The 15192-nt window shown below is 42.0% G+C and overlaps 1 protein-coding gene across 28 annotated transcripts in view; it reads left to right on the forward strand.

Moving 5' to 3' along the window:
* Positions 1-15192, forward strand: part of NRXN1 (neurexin 1) — a 1214702-nt gene that overhangs the window by 1094265 nt on the left and 105245 nt on the right. The gene's annotated exons all lie outside the window — the stretch shown is intronic.

Below are 15192 nucleotides of genomic sequence, written 5' to 3' on the forward strand. Positions count from 1 at the left end.
TTCTTCCTGCTTGTTTCCCAGGCTTCTTGCATTCATGTACAGGCACCTAAGATAACTAGCCGATTGCCCTGCTTTCTCAGTATGAATCAGGAGCCCCCCCCCCTGCACCTTCCTCCTTGTGTTTCCCCCCGGTATCCCACTTCCCCACTTACCCCTGGGCTTAGGTCACCGTCCCCCGGTGAACCTACTTTAAAGTCCTCCTCACTAGGTTAGCAAGCCTGCCTGCAAAGCTACTCTTCTCTCTCTTCGTTAGGTGGATCCCATCTCTTCCTAGCAATCCTTCTTCCCGGAACAACATCCCATAGTCGAGGAAGCCCTCTCTTCGACACCACCTGCGTAACCACTCATTTACTCCACAGTTCGATGGTCCCTAGCTGGGCCTTTTCCTTCAACAGGGAGGATGGACGAAAACACAACTTGTGCCTCAAATTCCTTTATCCTTCTTCCCAGAGCCATGTAGTCTGCAGTGACCCGCTCAAGGTCATTCTTGGCAGTATCTTTGGTGCCCACGTGGAGAAGTAGGAAGGGATAGTGGTCCAAGGGCTTCATCAGTCTTGGCAGACACTCCATCACACCCTGAATTCTAGCTCCAGGCAAGCAGCACACTTCTCGAGTCTCTTGGTCTGGTCAGAAGATGGATGACTCTATCCCCCTTAGGAGGGAGTCCCTGACCACCACCACCCGTCTCCTCCTCTTGGGAGTGGTGCTCGTGGAACACGCATCCCTAGGACAATGCATCTCATGCCTTCTGGTCGATGAGGTCTCCTTCTGATCCCTTCCCTCAGATGGCTCTTCCAAATCATTCTCCGCAGTAGTACCTGTGCAGAGAGCCTGAAAACGGTTTCTTACCTCTATCTGCATAGAGGGTACATAGGTTCTCCTCATTCTTCTTCTGGAGATCACATGCTGCCAATTTTCTTCCCCATTCTGCACTGCCCTTTCTGATCCTTCAGCATGTTGTGCCTTCAGAACCAAATGCTGACTTCTGTCCAGAAAGTCTTCATTTTCTCTGATGCAATGCAGGGTTGATACTTGGGTCGCTAGTCCTTTAACCTTCTCTTCCAATATGGAGACCATCATTCCCCTCTGGTTGCATTGACCCCTCCTAATTTCAGCCATTTATTGTATCCTTCCTTCTTTTCTTTGTTGGAAGTAGTGTGTCATCCCCTCCTGCACCAGGAAGGACATGCACTGTCAATGCTGCTTAGTAGATTGGTTGACAGCAGGTGCTATGTAAATCCTTCAGCTATTCTTCTCTCCCTCCTTTGAGGTAATTATCAGCAAATCTTGATATTTTAAGATCACAAAGTCATTTTGCCACAGTGCTGAACCGTTGCTGTCATTTAAACTCAGCTCCAAAACATTATGCCCTGAATCCATTTTGTGATACATGACACAGCTAAATATGAAGGAGATTCCTTCCTTATCCCTTTGTGTTGTATGATTAATACATATGCAGCCATTCCATGCCTTGAAATGAAATAAGATTTCTGGCTTTCTGGTCTTTTTCACATTTTTGTGCTGTGTCTGCGTGGTCTGGTGAGGGTGGAGATGTATTTCCCCAAAGCTCTTTTTGCACCTGTTTTTACTGGGGTTGTTCAGTTAAATTATTGCAAAGGCCAGAAAGCAATTACAAAAAGATAAATATATTTTCTTGCTCACCTTCCTGAAGAACTGAGTTTGTATACAGATGGAGCCACTAAAATATATGAGATGATCTCAGTTCAATATTCTTCACCATAGTCTCAATCCCCATCATAGTCCCAATCCTCATCTCTATGAGATGGAAAGAGTCAGTAATTATGAAGCTATGTCATTGTGCCTGCTTTCATTGTATCAGGCTGTGAACAGTAAATCCATCTGTGGTTTTATTTCCCCCCTGCAGACATTATTAATTGTTTACAATTCTTAGTTTAGGGCCTGATCCATATCACATGGGAGTCTAAAAGATCTTTTTAAAAACAAAAACAAAAACAGTGTTTGTTTTGATCTTTTAATTTTACCAAAAAACCCCCACAAAACAACCTATTTATTAAAAGTCTTGCTAGTGCAGAAAGTTTTACTTTAAGCACTTTTACTCAATTTGTTGCTACATTTATTAAAACTTTAACAGTGGTTAATTTGTGAACATCTGGCACATCAAAATTTAAGACCCAATTCACTGAGTACACATTATATCTAACTGGCATGGCCATGTTTTCAATGGATTTTACTGAAAAGATAAGAATGCACCAAAAACAGGTTAATTTTTCAAGCATATGCGTATTCCTTAAGCCTCACTCCTGAAGGCATTCTGCACCAAAAAATTAAAAATTCTGTGCACAGTATTTTAAAATGCTGCAAGTTTTATTTGTCAATAAATAAATTCAGAAGCTCCATCATGGCAGTGGGAAGCACAGGCCACTGGCTACATGAAGTTGGAAGATCACCCTGCACCTCCACCTCTGGGACACAGACTCAGCGGTGAGGCTGCACCCAACCCTGACACAGCACAAGGCCTGGGCCTGCCCCAGAAACACCCTGGGGCCCTGCCCCTCTGTGCCAGGCGCACTAGGTATGGAGCAGGCAGGCTCAACCAGGCAGGATCCAAGTTTGAAGGGGCTCAGTGTGGGGGAATCCAGGTGTGTGGTGAGAGGGTTCTGTGTGGGACAGTCTGGGTGCAGGCAGCTCAGTGGTGGGGCGTCTAGGTGTGGGGGGATCTGGATGCACAGAGGCTTGTTGTGGGGGGAATTCCAGGTGCAGGGGCAATGAGATATTGCAGGGGCTTCTAAGTGAAGGTGGTTGGGGACGGGCAGAGAGGTGTGGGTGTGGGGGTCTCAGCTGGGGAGTCTGGGTGCTGGGGGAGTGGGACTTGTTGGGGTGGGGGTCTGGGTGCAGGTAGTTGGGGGTCAGTGGCATGGGTGTCTGGATGTGAGGTCTCAGGGTGGTGGTTGGGGTGGAGTTCTTCAGGGTCGGGGTTTGAGTGCAGGGAGCTCAGTGGGGAGTGGTCTGGGGTGCAGGAGTGGGGGTCCGGAGGCAGGGGGTCTGGGTGCAGGGAGGTTCCAGATGTACGGGTTGGGAGGATGGGGGAGCAGCTCCCCATACAGTGACCCCTCCCCCCCAGGAGCTGAGGAGTGATGGGGGCAGGAAGCAGGGGAGGATGCTGAGCTTCCTGCAGCTGGGGGAGGTTTCTGGGGGTGGGTCTGACACAGCCCGAGCCACTCCTTGCAGGGGAAGAGGCAGTCCCGTCCTCTCCTGCCTCCAGCACCGCCGGGACTAGCAGCTGATCCCGGCTCAGGATAGGAACCACTGGCTGGGATATCCCCAGCCCTGCAGTGATTTAACTCTCTGCCAGCTGCTCCGGGTTCCTGAAACAGCTGCTAGGGAGTGGTGTGTGACTGCTCTTGCAGTTTCCCTTTGCTTCCCTGTCAGAAAGTCATTTTTCTGTGGGAAAGCAAATAAATCTGGATGTGGGGGCTCATGTGGTGCAGGGGGTGGGGCTCGTCAGGATGGGGGTTTGAGTGCAGGGAGCTCAATGGGGGGGGTGAATGCCGCGCACGCGCAGTGGCACAAAATTCTCCCAGGAGTAAGTAACTTAATCCCACCCCTTTATACACACCGCACCAGGGAAATTTTTGTCAAACATTGTGTGTGAGAGAATTAGTGATTTTGCACAGCTAGTACAGCAGCTGTCATATATGACCGTGTGAAACTGTCTAGTTACTGCTTTTGCATGTTGAGCTCACTAAGGATGCTTCATTTTGCTGGCACAGTTTTTAATTTCTGAGTAGCTTCTCAATCAAACAAATGTGTTATGATGTGATGAAGAGGGAAACCCATAGAAGAGCTATAAAAAAAAGTCCAGTCTTATTTCTTCATTAAGACACTCAGGGTCATATTCTGAACTCAGCTACTCCAATGTTATTATTGAGTACTTCTATTGATTTCACTTGCGTGGCTCTGTTTTTGCACTGATATGAAATCAGAATCTGATCCAGAGTCTTTTTTTTAACTAATGCAACGTATTCTTTTTCCCCCTTCAAATTATTCTTCCACTTATTCCAATTACCATTCTCCATACACAAAGTGAATTGTCCTTGAATTTGGTCTATTCTTCACTAGCATTCACTGTGATGTTCTTTGATACCTTTGATTTCTCCACGCTGAGTTTGAAACATCTCTTCTTGTTTTCTTTCTTGATGTCAGCTGGCCACTTGCTGTTAAGGTCATGTGTCATCAGTCAAACTTGAGTGTCTGCGCTTTATACCATCTATTTAATTTACTTCATATCATCTTGCTGAAAGGTCACAGCCTGCTTCAGAAGGTGTTTTTTATCCTTAGTATAATTTTGGAGGATAATTATGGTTTGTGTAAATCTAAGGCTCAGTCACAATTTAAATTTATGTCTTTACTTATATAGTGAATGGCAACTATACTAATCCTTATGTTCCACTAGATAGCTGCTTTTAAGATGCATCAGAAATGGCCTAGCAGATATCTTTTGGGGGAGTCATGGCACCTGCATTTTCAAATGATATGTGTTCTGTGCTGCACAGCTCCAGAGCCCTTGAAATTTGGAAACTAAGGTTCTTGAGATGGGGAGTTAAGGGGTGTGGGCTAGGGCTGTACAAAGGTTGTTGATCCCTCTGGGCTCCTTCAGATGCCATCTGTAAGGTAAGAGAGCTCATCAGGTTATGCCAGGAGAGGTCTGAAGATGAAAACCAGAGCAGGATGAGTCCTGAGAATAAAGCTCTGTTTGAGATCTGAAAACAATTCTTTCCCCCTGTTCTCTAATGAAAAAGCAGTGGAGTAGATGTGATGTAATATTTCACCTGACTGATGAATGCTATAGAAGCAGCAATTAAAGCACTTCCTGTGGCTTACATCAAAGACACTGTTGGGGCATAGCTGTTTAATAGAGGCCCTTTCTCTGAGAGCAGCAGTCCAGACATCAATTAGTACTAGTTCTGCTTCTGTAGCAAAGCTCTACAGCTCTTTAACCATGCTACTGCCTGTCACAAAAAGAAAGGGAGAGGGAAATGTCCTAAAGGTAACTTAGCATATGATTTTGCAATGTTGCCAACTCCAAGCATTCAAACTTCAGGAGTCAGGCCACCCAAAATCATGAGATATTTAAAATAATAAATGTTGTGGTCTCTTTATTTGCCTTCTGGTGTTGGACCCTTTAGCATTAATATTTTTAAGCTTTACTCTGCAACCAGGACTGTTAGAAACTCACTGTGATTCTGGCATAATCACGTGACTCCAGAAGTGGAGGCTTTAAGAAGGACACCAAATATCATGAGATCCACCATAAAAAAACCCATGTGAGTTGACAACAGCATTTGTAGATACTAGAAAAGATTAAAATTAAGGCTTCTTAGCCATAGGAGCAGTGTCGCTATAACATTTTACTGATATCATAATAAGGAAACCTTAACTTTGGAAATGGCAAGTACTTTCATCTAGAATAATTGTTGAAATGGAAGACATCCCCGGTCATTTTTATTATTCTCCTGTGGACCCAAAGCAATCTGATATAATGGGATTTGCATATTCAATATCTTTTAAAACCTATGAGAAAGTCATCCATTATTAATAAATGCTGAATCTGAATAGCGTGATTGTACTATGTTTTAAAGCTTGTCATTGGCTATAAGCCTAAGCTTCAGCATAGTAATAGTGTCTAAGCTAGTCACTGGTAAATAATATATCAGTCATCTCCATACTAATCTAGAAAGGGTTTCCACATTTGTTCAGACTGTAGATGTTAGCATCCTTTTTCTTGTCTGTATAAAGACCTTTCTAAATCATGTGCCCAGTCTAATAGATTAGGACTCTGTTGTTGAGGACTGGGGAGCTCTGGTGACTTCCATCTTATTAGAATTAATCTTTTTTCTGTCATAGGTGTTCCAGTGAACTAGGCTCGTTCATTATGATCTACTATTGATAGCAGAGATGTATTCCCCAGCAGGAAAGTTTTTACAGCAAGCTGTAAATTGGAGTTGAGGACTAGATTTATTCTATCTAATACCTCTTACTGAATGGACTGAACTTCTGAACAGTCCCACAGCATAGGCTCTGGTATTATTTTTATGGAGTTACACTTACAGCATTTATCAGAATTGAATAACTTTGTGCAAAGCATTTAGATCATTTTCTGTACAGACTATGTAATAACCTTTAAATGGTATTGCTCCTTTTATTGTTCATATATTTTATTCTGAAAAATATAACAAACCAGTGCTCCATATAGCTCGTAAGTCTATTGACATTTAAAAATATATTTATGCACATGAAGTAGGTGAAAATAGCTATAGATTAGGTACAATAACTTTGCCCAGGATGTGATATTGGACCTTCTTTTATCTTACATATTACCAATTTTATACAATAAAGGAAATGTTTTCTTGTTTTTGATAACTAAAAAGCATACACTTGAAGAGTAGCGAGAACAAAGAATTGAGGAGTCCTTAATCTGAGCCATCTCCAGTCAGACAAGCACCTCTCTGATCATCCATGCCACATGAACAACAATTCACAGATTTTCAAATAGAAGTGAACTTGATGACAGCTTGCATGGAGTCTTTGCAATAATTTTATCTACAGTAATTTTACTAGCCATTTTTTGCTGACTGTGAACTATTTTTGGATTGTCGTATTTTTGATCTGAGGATCCAAAGTGGAAAGCAGCAGGAAGGGGGAGGAGGAGAAGCATCTTCTCTCCTGGCACAGTTAGGTCAATTCAGCATATACCTTATCATTATTGTGTTTATCAGAGATTGAAAATGCTCAGAAAGTATGTGAGTTGTGAAGAAAAATCCCTCCTTATAGTGGGTTGTGAGTCAAACTTGAGCTTTGATGGCCAAACTAACTTTTACTTCTTTTTTTAGGAGTCAGAGGTTCATGTCAGTCAACAATTACTGTAAAGTAGCTACTTCTGGTGTCTTATAGAAAACTTGCATTCTCTGAATTAAGGGGGACAGGTTCTGCTCTTAATTTTACTAATGTAAATCTGGAGTAACTATTGAAATCAGGGGAGTAACTCAAAATTTTCACCAGTGTACATGTAAGTAGGATTTTTGTTCAGTCTTGTTAACAATATGGGTAAATACTGTAATCCTGCTATGGTGTATCCTTTTATATATCTTAGTCACTTCACAGGAGATTTGTTGAGTTTTTTTGCTTTCCCTTCTTTGACTTAACTATAGATTTCTGTTTTCAGACCCTAGTATTTCTTCTGACTCAGTAGCCTTTCTTTGTCAGCTCTTTTCTTCTAACCAGCTGTGTCAGGCTTCAGAGATACTTTTTAGAAATACCTGTCCTGTGATATAAAGGATTGACAATTATTTAATCCCTTACTAGTTGAACTCATGAGATCCAAGCACAGTGTCAAAGATAAAATGTTCTTTAATTTTTTTCTGGCATTGTTGCTAACCCAGGTAAAAATAGAAATCTTTAAAAGAATGTTAACTCTTAGTGCACTGTGAGATGGGTACATTGCATTGAGAGCTGATGCCTGCGTCCTTATATTACCTGTCCATCTTCCTCCTGCCCCCAGTTCTGGTCCTTTCCACTCCCACCTGTCCCACATTCTTCACAGCTGCTCTCCATTGCCTCCTTGAAAGTCCCCAAACCTACTTCTTGTTACTTCTACCTTATTCCTTAACATGTGACCCAAACCATTGAATCAGCTTCCTTCTACCATGTGCCTGGACTTCCAGCTAGTTCACACTCTGTTCTCAGATCCTCTTTTGGTTTGGTGAGATATCAGCAGAAAGGGGCCATGTCACCATAGGGTATAGGATTGGGAGTTTTCCAGCAGTGGGAACTGCATCCAGACAAGAGTCCTGCCCTACATCATTCCCAATCCCAAACTAGCAACCTCTATTCAACCTGCCTCCCCAACCTTTTAAAGCAGCCATTTTCCAGGTGTCATATCCCTGGAAACTAATTAGTGTCCCCAAAGTCATACTATTGTGGATGACAAAGAGTCTGTACAAATAGATTCCAATATACTGGGGATGAGAGAAACTCAGACATTTGGGGGAGGGTTATTTCAGATAAGCATCCAAAAAGCAGAGTGTTTATTTGAATATTCTGACCCTATGGTTCAAATCCCAATCTCCCAAACCTCCACTGGGATAGAAAATATTTGTATTAATATTCATATCAGCAAACGAAATAACATAAAAGAGCCAAGCACCAGTGAGAGTCACACTTTCTCTATAAGACACTAAAACCCAAATTGTTCCTTGCCTTTGGAAGAGATGAAAAGCTATGAATCCATGTCAGCAGGTACAGGCAGTTGGATTGCTGCATCCATGACATTCCTCACCCCTTCCTGAAACCCTTGGGAAGTTCCCCAGTAGGTGCCTCATGAAGGGTCAGAATCCACAGGTGGAGACCATTAGGCTAGAAGAGGGAGGGGATATGAACTGAGGACGGGTGGTCTCCATGGCATTTCACCCCTCTTCGCCCTATGGAGAAACCTAGCTTTTGTTAATTCTGACTCAATCAGTATTGATTCTGATGCTTTCCCCCTCTACGGTGGGGCTCTGGGGACATTGGCCAGAGGGAGAACCCCTGGGAATAGCAAAGTTCCATTATCATGCTGCTGCCATGGATGCTGACTAGGGTCAGAAAGCTGAGGGGACACACAGCATCCTGAGTGGAGGCACATCTCTATGCATGCCCTTGCCTTCAGGCAGCTTCCCCAATGCCCATGCACATCTCAGGTGAACAGTAGGTTTGGAGGACAGAATTCCTTATTAATTTTGTAGTGGGGCAAACACACCACTGCCACCTTTCAAGAGAAAGATCCTTTCCAGAGTTCCGTTTTCTACACAGGAAGGAGAAGATCTAGTCCTGTCTTTTTTTAAAACTGGCATCAGTTAAAAAACCTCAGGTGTATGTAAATTAGAGTCAGTTCTTATTCATATATCTAGTTATTAGTATTCTCTGTGGACCAAAAATATTGACCCTATTGGTTACCCTTTTGTCCTGGATTCGATCTTGGTGTGGTTGGCAAGTGTGAAGTTAGATGAGGAAAAAGTTTCTTCCAAATTGATTCAAAGCGGAAGAATATTCTGCTTTTGTATTTTAGCTGAGGGAAGAAGTAGGTAAAAGATGGGGAAAATTTTTATTGGGTCTAATCTGCTTCAATCATCTCGTGTGTGTGTGTGTGTGTGTGTGTGTGTGTGTGTGGGTGTGTGTGCTCACACCCGTGTTTGTCTGCAGGCACTGTATTATATCTGAAGCTTAAATCCAAAGAGACAGCTTGGGCTGCCTTCTCATATATATATATATATATGTATAGGGAGAAAATAAGAAGACATGGGAAGACTAGTTCCTCCTGTTTAATTGTCGTCATTAAAGCTCTGATTATAGTATGATAATTTTGATGGTTTTACAGGCAAGAATTGCATTTCTCAAAATCCCACAGTGTGTAAAGAATTATTTAAAATGCACCCATGTGATGTTATAGATTGGACTATGCTTTGTGCCTCAGGATTGATGAAATGTTTCCTCTAAATAAATCTTGCACTTCTAGTTGCAGTGACATGAATAATAGAACATAAAGGTGTGAAGGAAATGGCCAATTTGAGTGATATGAAAAGAAGGTATGCTTCATTTAGTCTTGGAAAATAAAGCACACTTCAAAATGTAGTTGTCACTCTTGAACTGTCGTATAGCATTGCTACTATATAAACCTCCTGATGGTTGGATTTTAGGGTCATTTAGTGATATGCACATCTTGTTTCAGTATATCTTTACAGCCATTGGAAAGTCATCAGGAAGCACTGAATTTCCTAATGTTAGAACATTGCAGTTCATTTTGATTTGAAATTCTGAACAATTTGAAATCTATGTATTCTGACATGTGATGGTGGCAGAAATCAGCAAAACGTGGTTGCTGAGAGAAAAAGAGACCACAGTTTACAAAACAGTATCTGTCATTTCATCTTCATCACTGATGTTAAATGCTAAGCTACCAGTACCAGTCATTTTAGAGAAATTTGTTTTTCTCCCTCTTAAAAATAATATCACCTGGTCTCTCTCTGCTGGTGCTGCAGTAGCCTTTAGAATTTTTCCCAGTGATGCTGTTTAGACTTCAGTATGAGCTTTAACCTTTAACCTGTTGAAAAGAAAAGTATGCTTGAGTTTCTATAGTAAATACATAAGTGGTCAGCAGGATAAAAATTACATTTATATAGACAATGCAATGTAACTTCATAAAAAAGGCAGCTTGATACCAAATATCATTTTGATTCTTGTGTTCATTTCAAGTTGGATTTAGCTACTGTGCAATCGTAATCTCTGCAAGGTTACTTTATTACTTAGAACACATGTTTTGAAGTGGCAGTCAAAAAGATAAGGGCTTAGGGTTAAAAGACTTTCAGCCATAATAATTCTTAATCAAAATCTCATTTAAAATAAAACAGCACTGGGATTCACCAAGCCAGTAAAGTAGTATGATTCTCTTTCAGAGGACAGGAACAGCTCTTGACAGTGATTTATGCTCTTTTCTGCTTACCATGCCCAAGTTTATTATCTAGTCTGACACGCATATGTACATATATCAAGTGAGCTCTCAGCACCTGCTACATTCAGCATACTGAATTTATCCTTGTTGCTTTCCCTAAATGTTGGTGAGGAAGGAACAAAACATAGTCCCTTGACACACAACAGCTAGATGTAGTACTACATGATTTCAACACAAGCTAGGTGTATGTGTAGACTCTGTAGCAGAATTAATTAAGAATTGAATGTGATGGTTATCCAGCCTTGCTTTTTAATTAACATATAACACAGTCTGGCAACTGCTAATCTTATAAATAAACAAGTAATTGTTTTATTTCTGGATTATTTGACATTTCAGGGACTATTTCTATGTATACATGGACCAAACACTATACATAATATGTATTACACCAATTGCTGTGACTACTAACATCTTCTAATGGGCAGAATAATTTACATTTTTCTGTGAAACCTATACATACCTTCTCCTGAACAAGAAACATACAGTACTGTTTGAAAAGTACATTGCCTGAATACTATGACCCCCAAGCATCATGAAAAGGTCTGTGCAGAATAAACCAGAAAATGATAACCTTTCAGTAGGTTTTTGAATCATCCTCTACAATTTAATAGCGAAATCATGTCCCAGCTAGAGAATTTTGTAGGGTGGTTTAAAAAAATAAACCTGTAGAAAGGTTTATAAATTAAATTTGATAGACTAGCTTCTATAGAATCCTGTTAATTTCATAACTATTAAATTCTATGAGACTTTTTTATAAGAGAATTTTTTTTACCTATTCCCAGTAAATGTTATTTAAACTACTGTATTATTATTATTTTTTGGTATATTGTAACATTTGTATATTTTTATTTTACAAATATCTTAATTTTGGACTGCTAAATGATATAATTTAGTGGAAGAGTTTTAAACTCATTTTATTGTTTTTGTGAAAACACTGTAATATGACTGGAAAACATTTTCTTACACGGAATATTTTTTCTCTTTAAACCTTGCTAAAAAGTATCTGAGCTCATTGTACACGGTAAGGGATATAGTTCTGTAAAAACTACTTTGTGTGAAACCTTGACCTCATTGAAATTAATGAAGTTTATATCTTAGTGGCAGCATGAGTACAAAGTCATATGGAGCTGTTTGTTAAGAATTAAATAGACCTATTGACTACAATGTAGTTAATAGTCCGTAACCCTATATAGATGAGATGAATTCAAGTTAATGTGCCCCAGATTTGCACACTTTGTTACTGGAAATCTAGTGAATATTTAAAAATAGATGCATATATGAGAGTAGTATATATACTCTTTAGCTGTGATTTTGACTCTTTCTAGAAAACAGTTCACAAACATGTGCCCTGTCTCTGAATTCATTGGCTTAACATAGGGATAACTTCATTGAATTCATTGAACTTGTGGTGTGTTCTGTCAGAATAGATCCCATGAGTATACATTAGAAAAAAGGATAAACTGTGTACTCTGCACTTTTTTCCAATGGAATTGTCAAGTAGGGAATGGTATTGCCTAATTATTACATGTGACATTTAATATACAGTAACTCCTCGCTTAACATTGTAGTTATGTTCCTGAAAAATGCGACTTTAAGCGAAATGATGTTAAGCAAATCCAATTTCCCCATAAGAATTAATGTAAATAGGGGGGGGTAGGTTCCAGAGAAATTTTTTTCATCAGACAAAAGAAGATCTTATATATATACACACACAGTATAAGTTTTAAATGAACAATTTAATACTGGTACACAACAATGATGATTCTGAAGCTTGGTTGAGGTGGTGAAGTCAGAGGGTGGGATATTTCCCAGGGAATTCCTTACTGCTAAATGATGAACTAGCAATCAGCTGAGCCCTCAAGGGTTAACCCATTGTTGTTAATGTAGCCTCACTCTACATGGCAGCAGGAATGGAGGGAGGGGAGACAGCATAGCAGTCAGAGACAAAGACACACACCCTGTGTGTGAGAAAGAGAGAGCTGCACAAGGCCCCTTTAAGTATGCTGACCCCACTCTAAGTACACTGCCTTTTTAAGTAGATCAGCAAGTTGAGACAGAAGCTGCTGCCAGGAAGCTCCCTCTGTCTTGAGCCCTGTCATGTCCTCCCCCCCTCCTATGGAACTGGGGTAAACAGGGTGCAGGAGCCGGGGGAGGGGGACACCCTGACATTAGCGCCCCTCTTCTCCCCCCCTACCCCGCTCAGCAAGCAGGAGGCCCTGGGGAGCAGCTCCAAGGCAGAGGGCAGGAGCAGCACATGGCAGTGGGGGGAGGGACAGCTGAACTGCTGGCAATTGATAGCCTGCTGGGCAGCTGCTGCACAGGGAACTTAGGGGAACAGGGAACTGATGGGGGGCTGCTGGTCCACCCTGGTTCCAAGCCCCCACCAGCTAGCTCCAAGGGGCTGCTCTTCCAGCAAGAAGTGAACAAAGCAGGCAGCTGCCAAATGACGTTATAAGGGAGCATTGCGCAACTTTAAACGAGCATGTTCTCTAACTGATCAGCAACATAACAACAAAACAATGTTAACCGGGACGACTTTAAGTGAGGAATTACTGTAATTTATTTTGTAATTATGAATATAACTGTTGTCAGACGATAACAGTCGGCTGTGTGTGTGTGTGTGTTCCCTCTCTGTGCTGCCCCGGCTCTGCAGATCACTGGCACAGCAGACCCCGAGAGAATCCCCAATGATCACAGACTCTGATAAGGTACAAAGGCACCCAGCCAGGTTTATTGTCAAACGAAGCATAGTAATAGTTTCCAGCAGACTCTACAGGACATATTACGAATATGTGCCCCCTGACAATGGAGACAGCTCAGTCAGTGGCAGGACACTCCACTGCCCCCTAGGCCAGACAGAGACACCACCCCAGGGATGCATTCTTATACACAGGTACAAACAAGATACACATCATTCCCAATGTATTGAGGTGCAACCCCTCTACACAGTAAGGTGCCGCCTCTCACCTTGTACCTTTTGGTTAGAATAAAACAACTCTATCCATCATATTACCCTTTTGCCCCATCTTTAGGATGGGTCAGCATGTTCCTTGTTATCTGTGTGGAATGGGCAAGTATTAGAGTGTTCTGATACCATCCCAGCATATGTTTGTCTCTCTTGTGTCCAGTACCTTTTAGGTATGTGTATTTTTGCAACATCGGCCCTTTCCTTGCCAGCTTCTATGAGCAGCACCTGCCTCTGGCTCACAGTTTAACTTTGCTTTATATTAGCAAAGTCTTAACCATTACTTTAGTTCAGGCCTTAGGCCTCATACCGGGCCTCTGATATAAGGGTTTATGTTTCAGGGCCTCATCTTACTACAATAATTAAGTTTAATTTCCTACCTTTTTTGCAAATGAATGTATTCTATTTCAAAAGACATTTGGGGTTTGATTTTCAATGCTGATGAGCACAAGCAAGGAGTTCAGTCTTGATTTATGAAATGTACAAGGTGTATTAGGCAGTGAACTTAAAGGGCAATATCCTCAACTGGTGTAAGTGAGTGGATTCTGGTGGGAATGGCTGGGAAATATTCTATGGTGAAGCAAATAGTGGTATGAATTGTACATTGAGTGTTAGTTGGTCAGATAACGTGTGTAAGTGGTAAAACAAAGTAACTTGCACTGATTTGCATTCTGTCAGTTTGTGATCAATGACACCACTATTACAGTTTACACCTGTTTTATGTTATACCCAACATGTCACTTGGGAAGCCTCCGGTGTCTCTATATAATTATGAGGTGGGGAAACCTTGTTATAGGTTGAGTTAAAACCCCATTGAGACTGATAGGTGTGAACTCACCCTCCAGTTAATATAAGTGTAAGCATAAAACAAAAAGTTTTATGTAAACCATCTCAGGAGCTTTTGGCTGAATATTGTTTTGTTTAAGTATGTGTGGGAAGGGAAGAGAGATCACACAGAAACTGAGGACAGACTTGAATAGAGTGAGAGAGGGTGAGGCAAGGAAGCCAGGCAGAAGCCTGTAGGTACAGTGTGACCCTGGATAAATCTAGAGAGAGTATTTGGGTCTGGTTTTGGCTAAAGAGACTTTAAGGCCGTAAGCTAAGAAACTGCTCCTTTTGTTCCTAGTTCCTTCTGCATTCAGAGATACAGGACTTTTACTCCTGGGGGAATTCTGTGCCACTGCACATGTGCAGAATTTATGTCCCCTACAGATTTCTTTGCTTCCCCACAGAAAAATGACTTTCTGACAGGAAAGCAAAGGGAAGCCACAGAAGTGGTCATACGACCCTCCCCTGCAGTATGTTTTAGGTGCCCAGTGCAGCCGGCAGAGAGGTAAATCACTGTGGGGCAGGGGACAGTACTGAGGAAGACCCGGCTCGTGGCTCCTACCCTGCACCGGGCCCGGCTGATAGTCCCAGCTGGGCTGGGGAAGATGGAACTTCCTCTTCCCCTGCACGGCATCCAGGGCCCTGTCAGACCCACCCCCAGATTTCTTCCCTGGCTGTAGGAAGCTCTGCAAACTCTCCCACCCATGCTTCCTGCACCCATCACTCCTCAGCTGCAGGGGACGGGATCACTGTACAGGGAGTTGCTCCCCCATCCGCCCAACCCCCTTGCATCCAGACCCCCTCATACCCAGACCCTCCCACTGAGCCTCATGTCCCTCGCACCCGGACCCCCCCCCCCGATGAGCCCCACTCC

Source organism: Emys orbicularis, chromosome 3 (assembly GCF_028017835.1).
Source record: "Emys orbicularis isolate rEmyOrb1 chromosome 3, rEmyOrb1.hap1, whole genome shotgun sequence".
Lineage (NCBI taxonomy): Eukaryota > Metazoa > Chordata > Testudines > Emydidae > Emys > Emys orbicularis.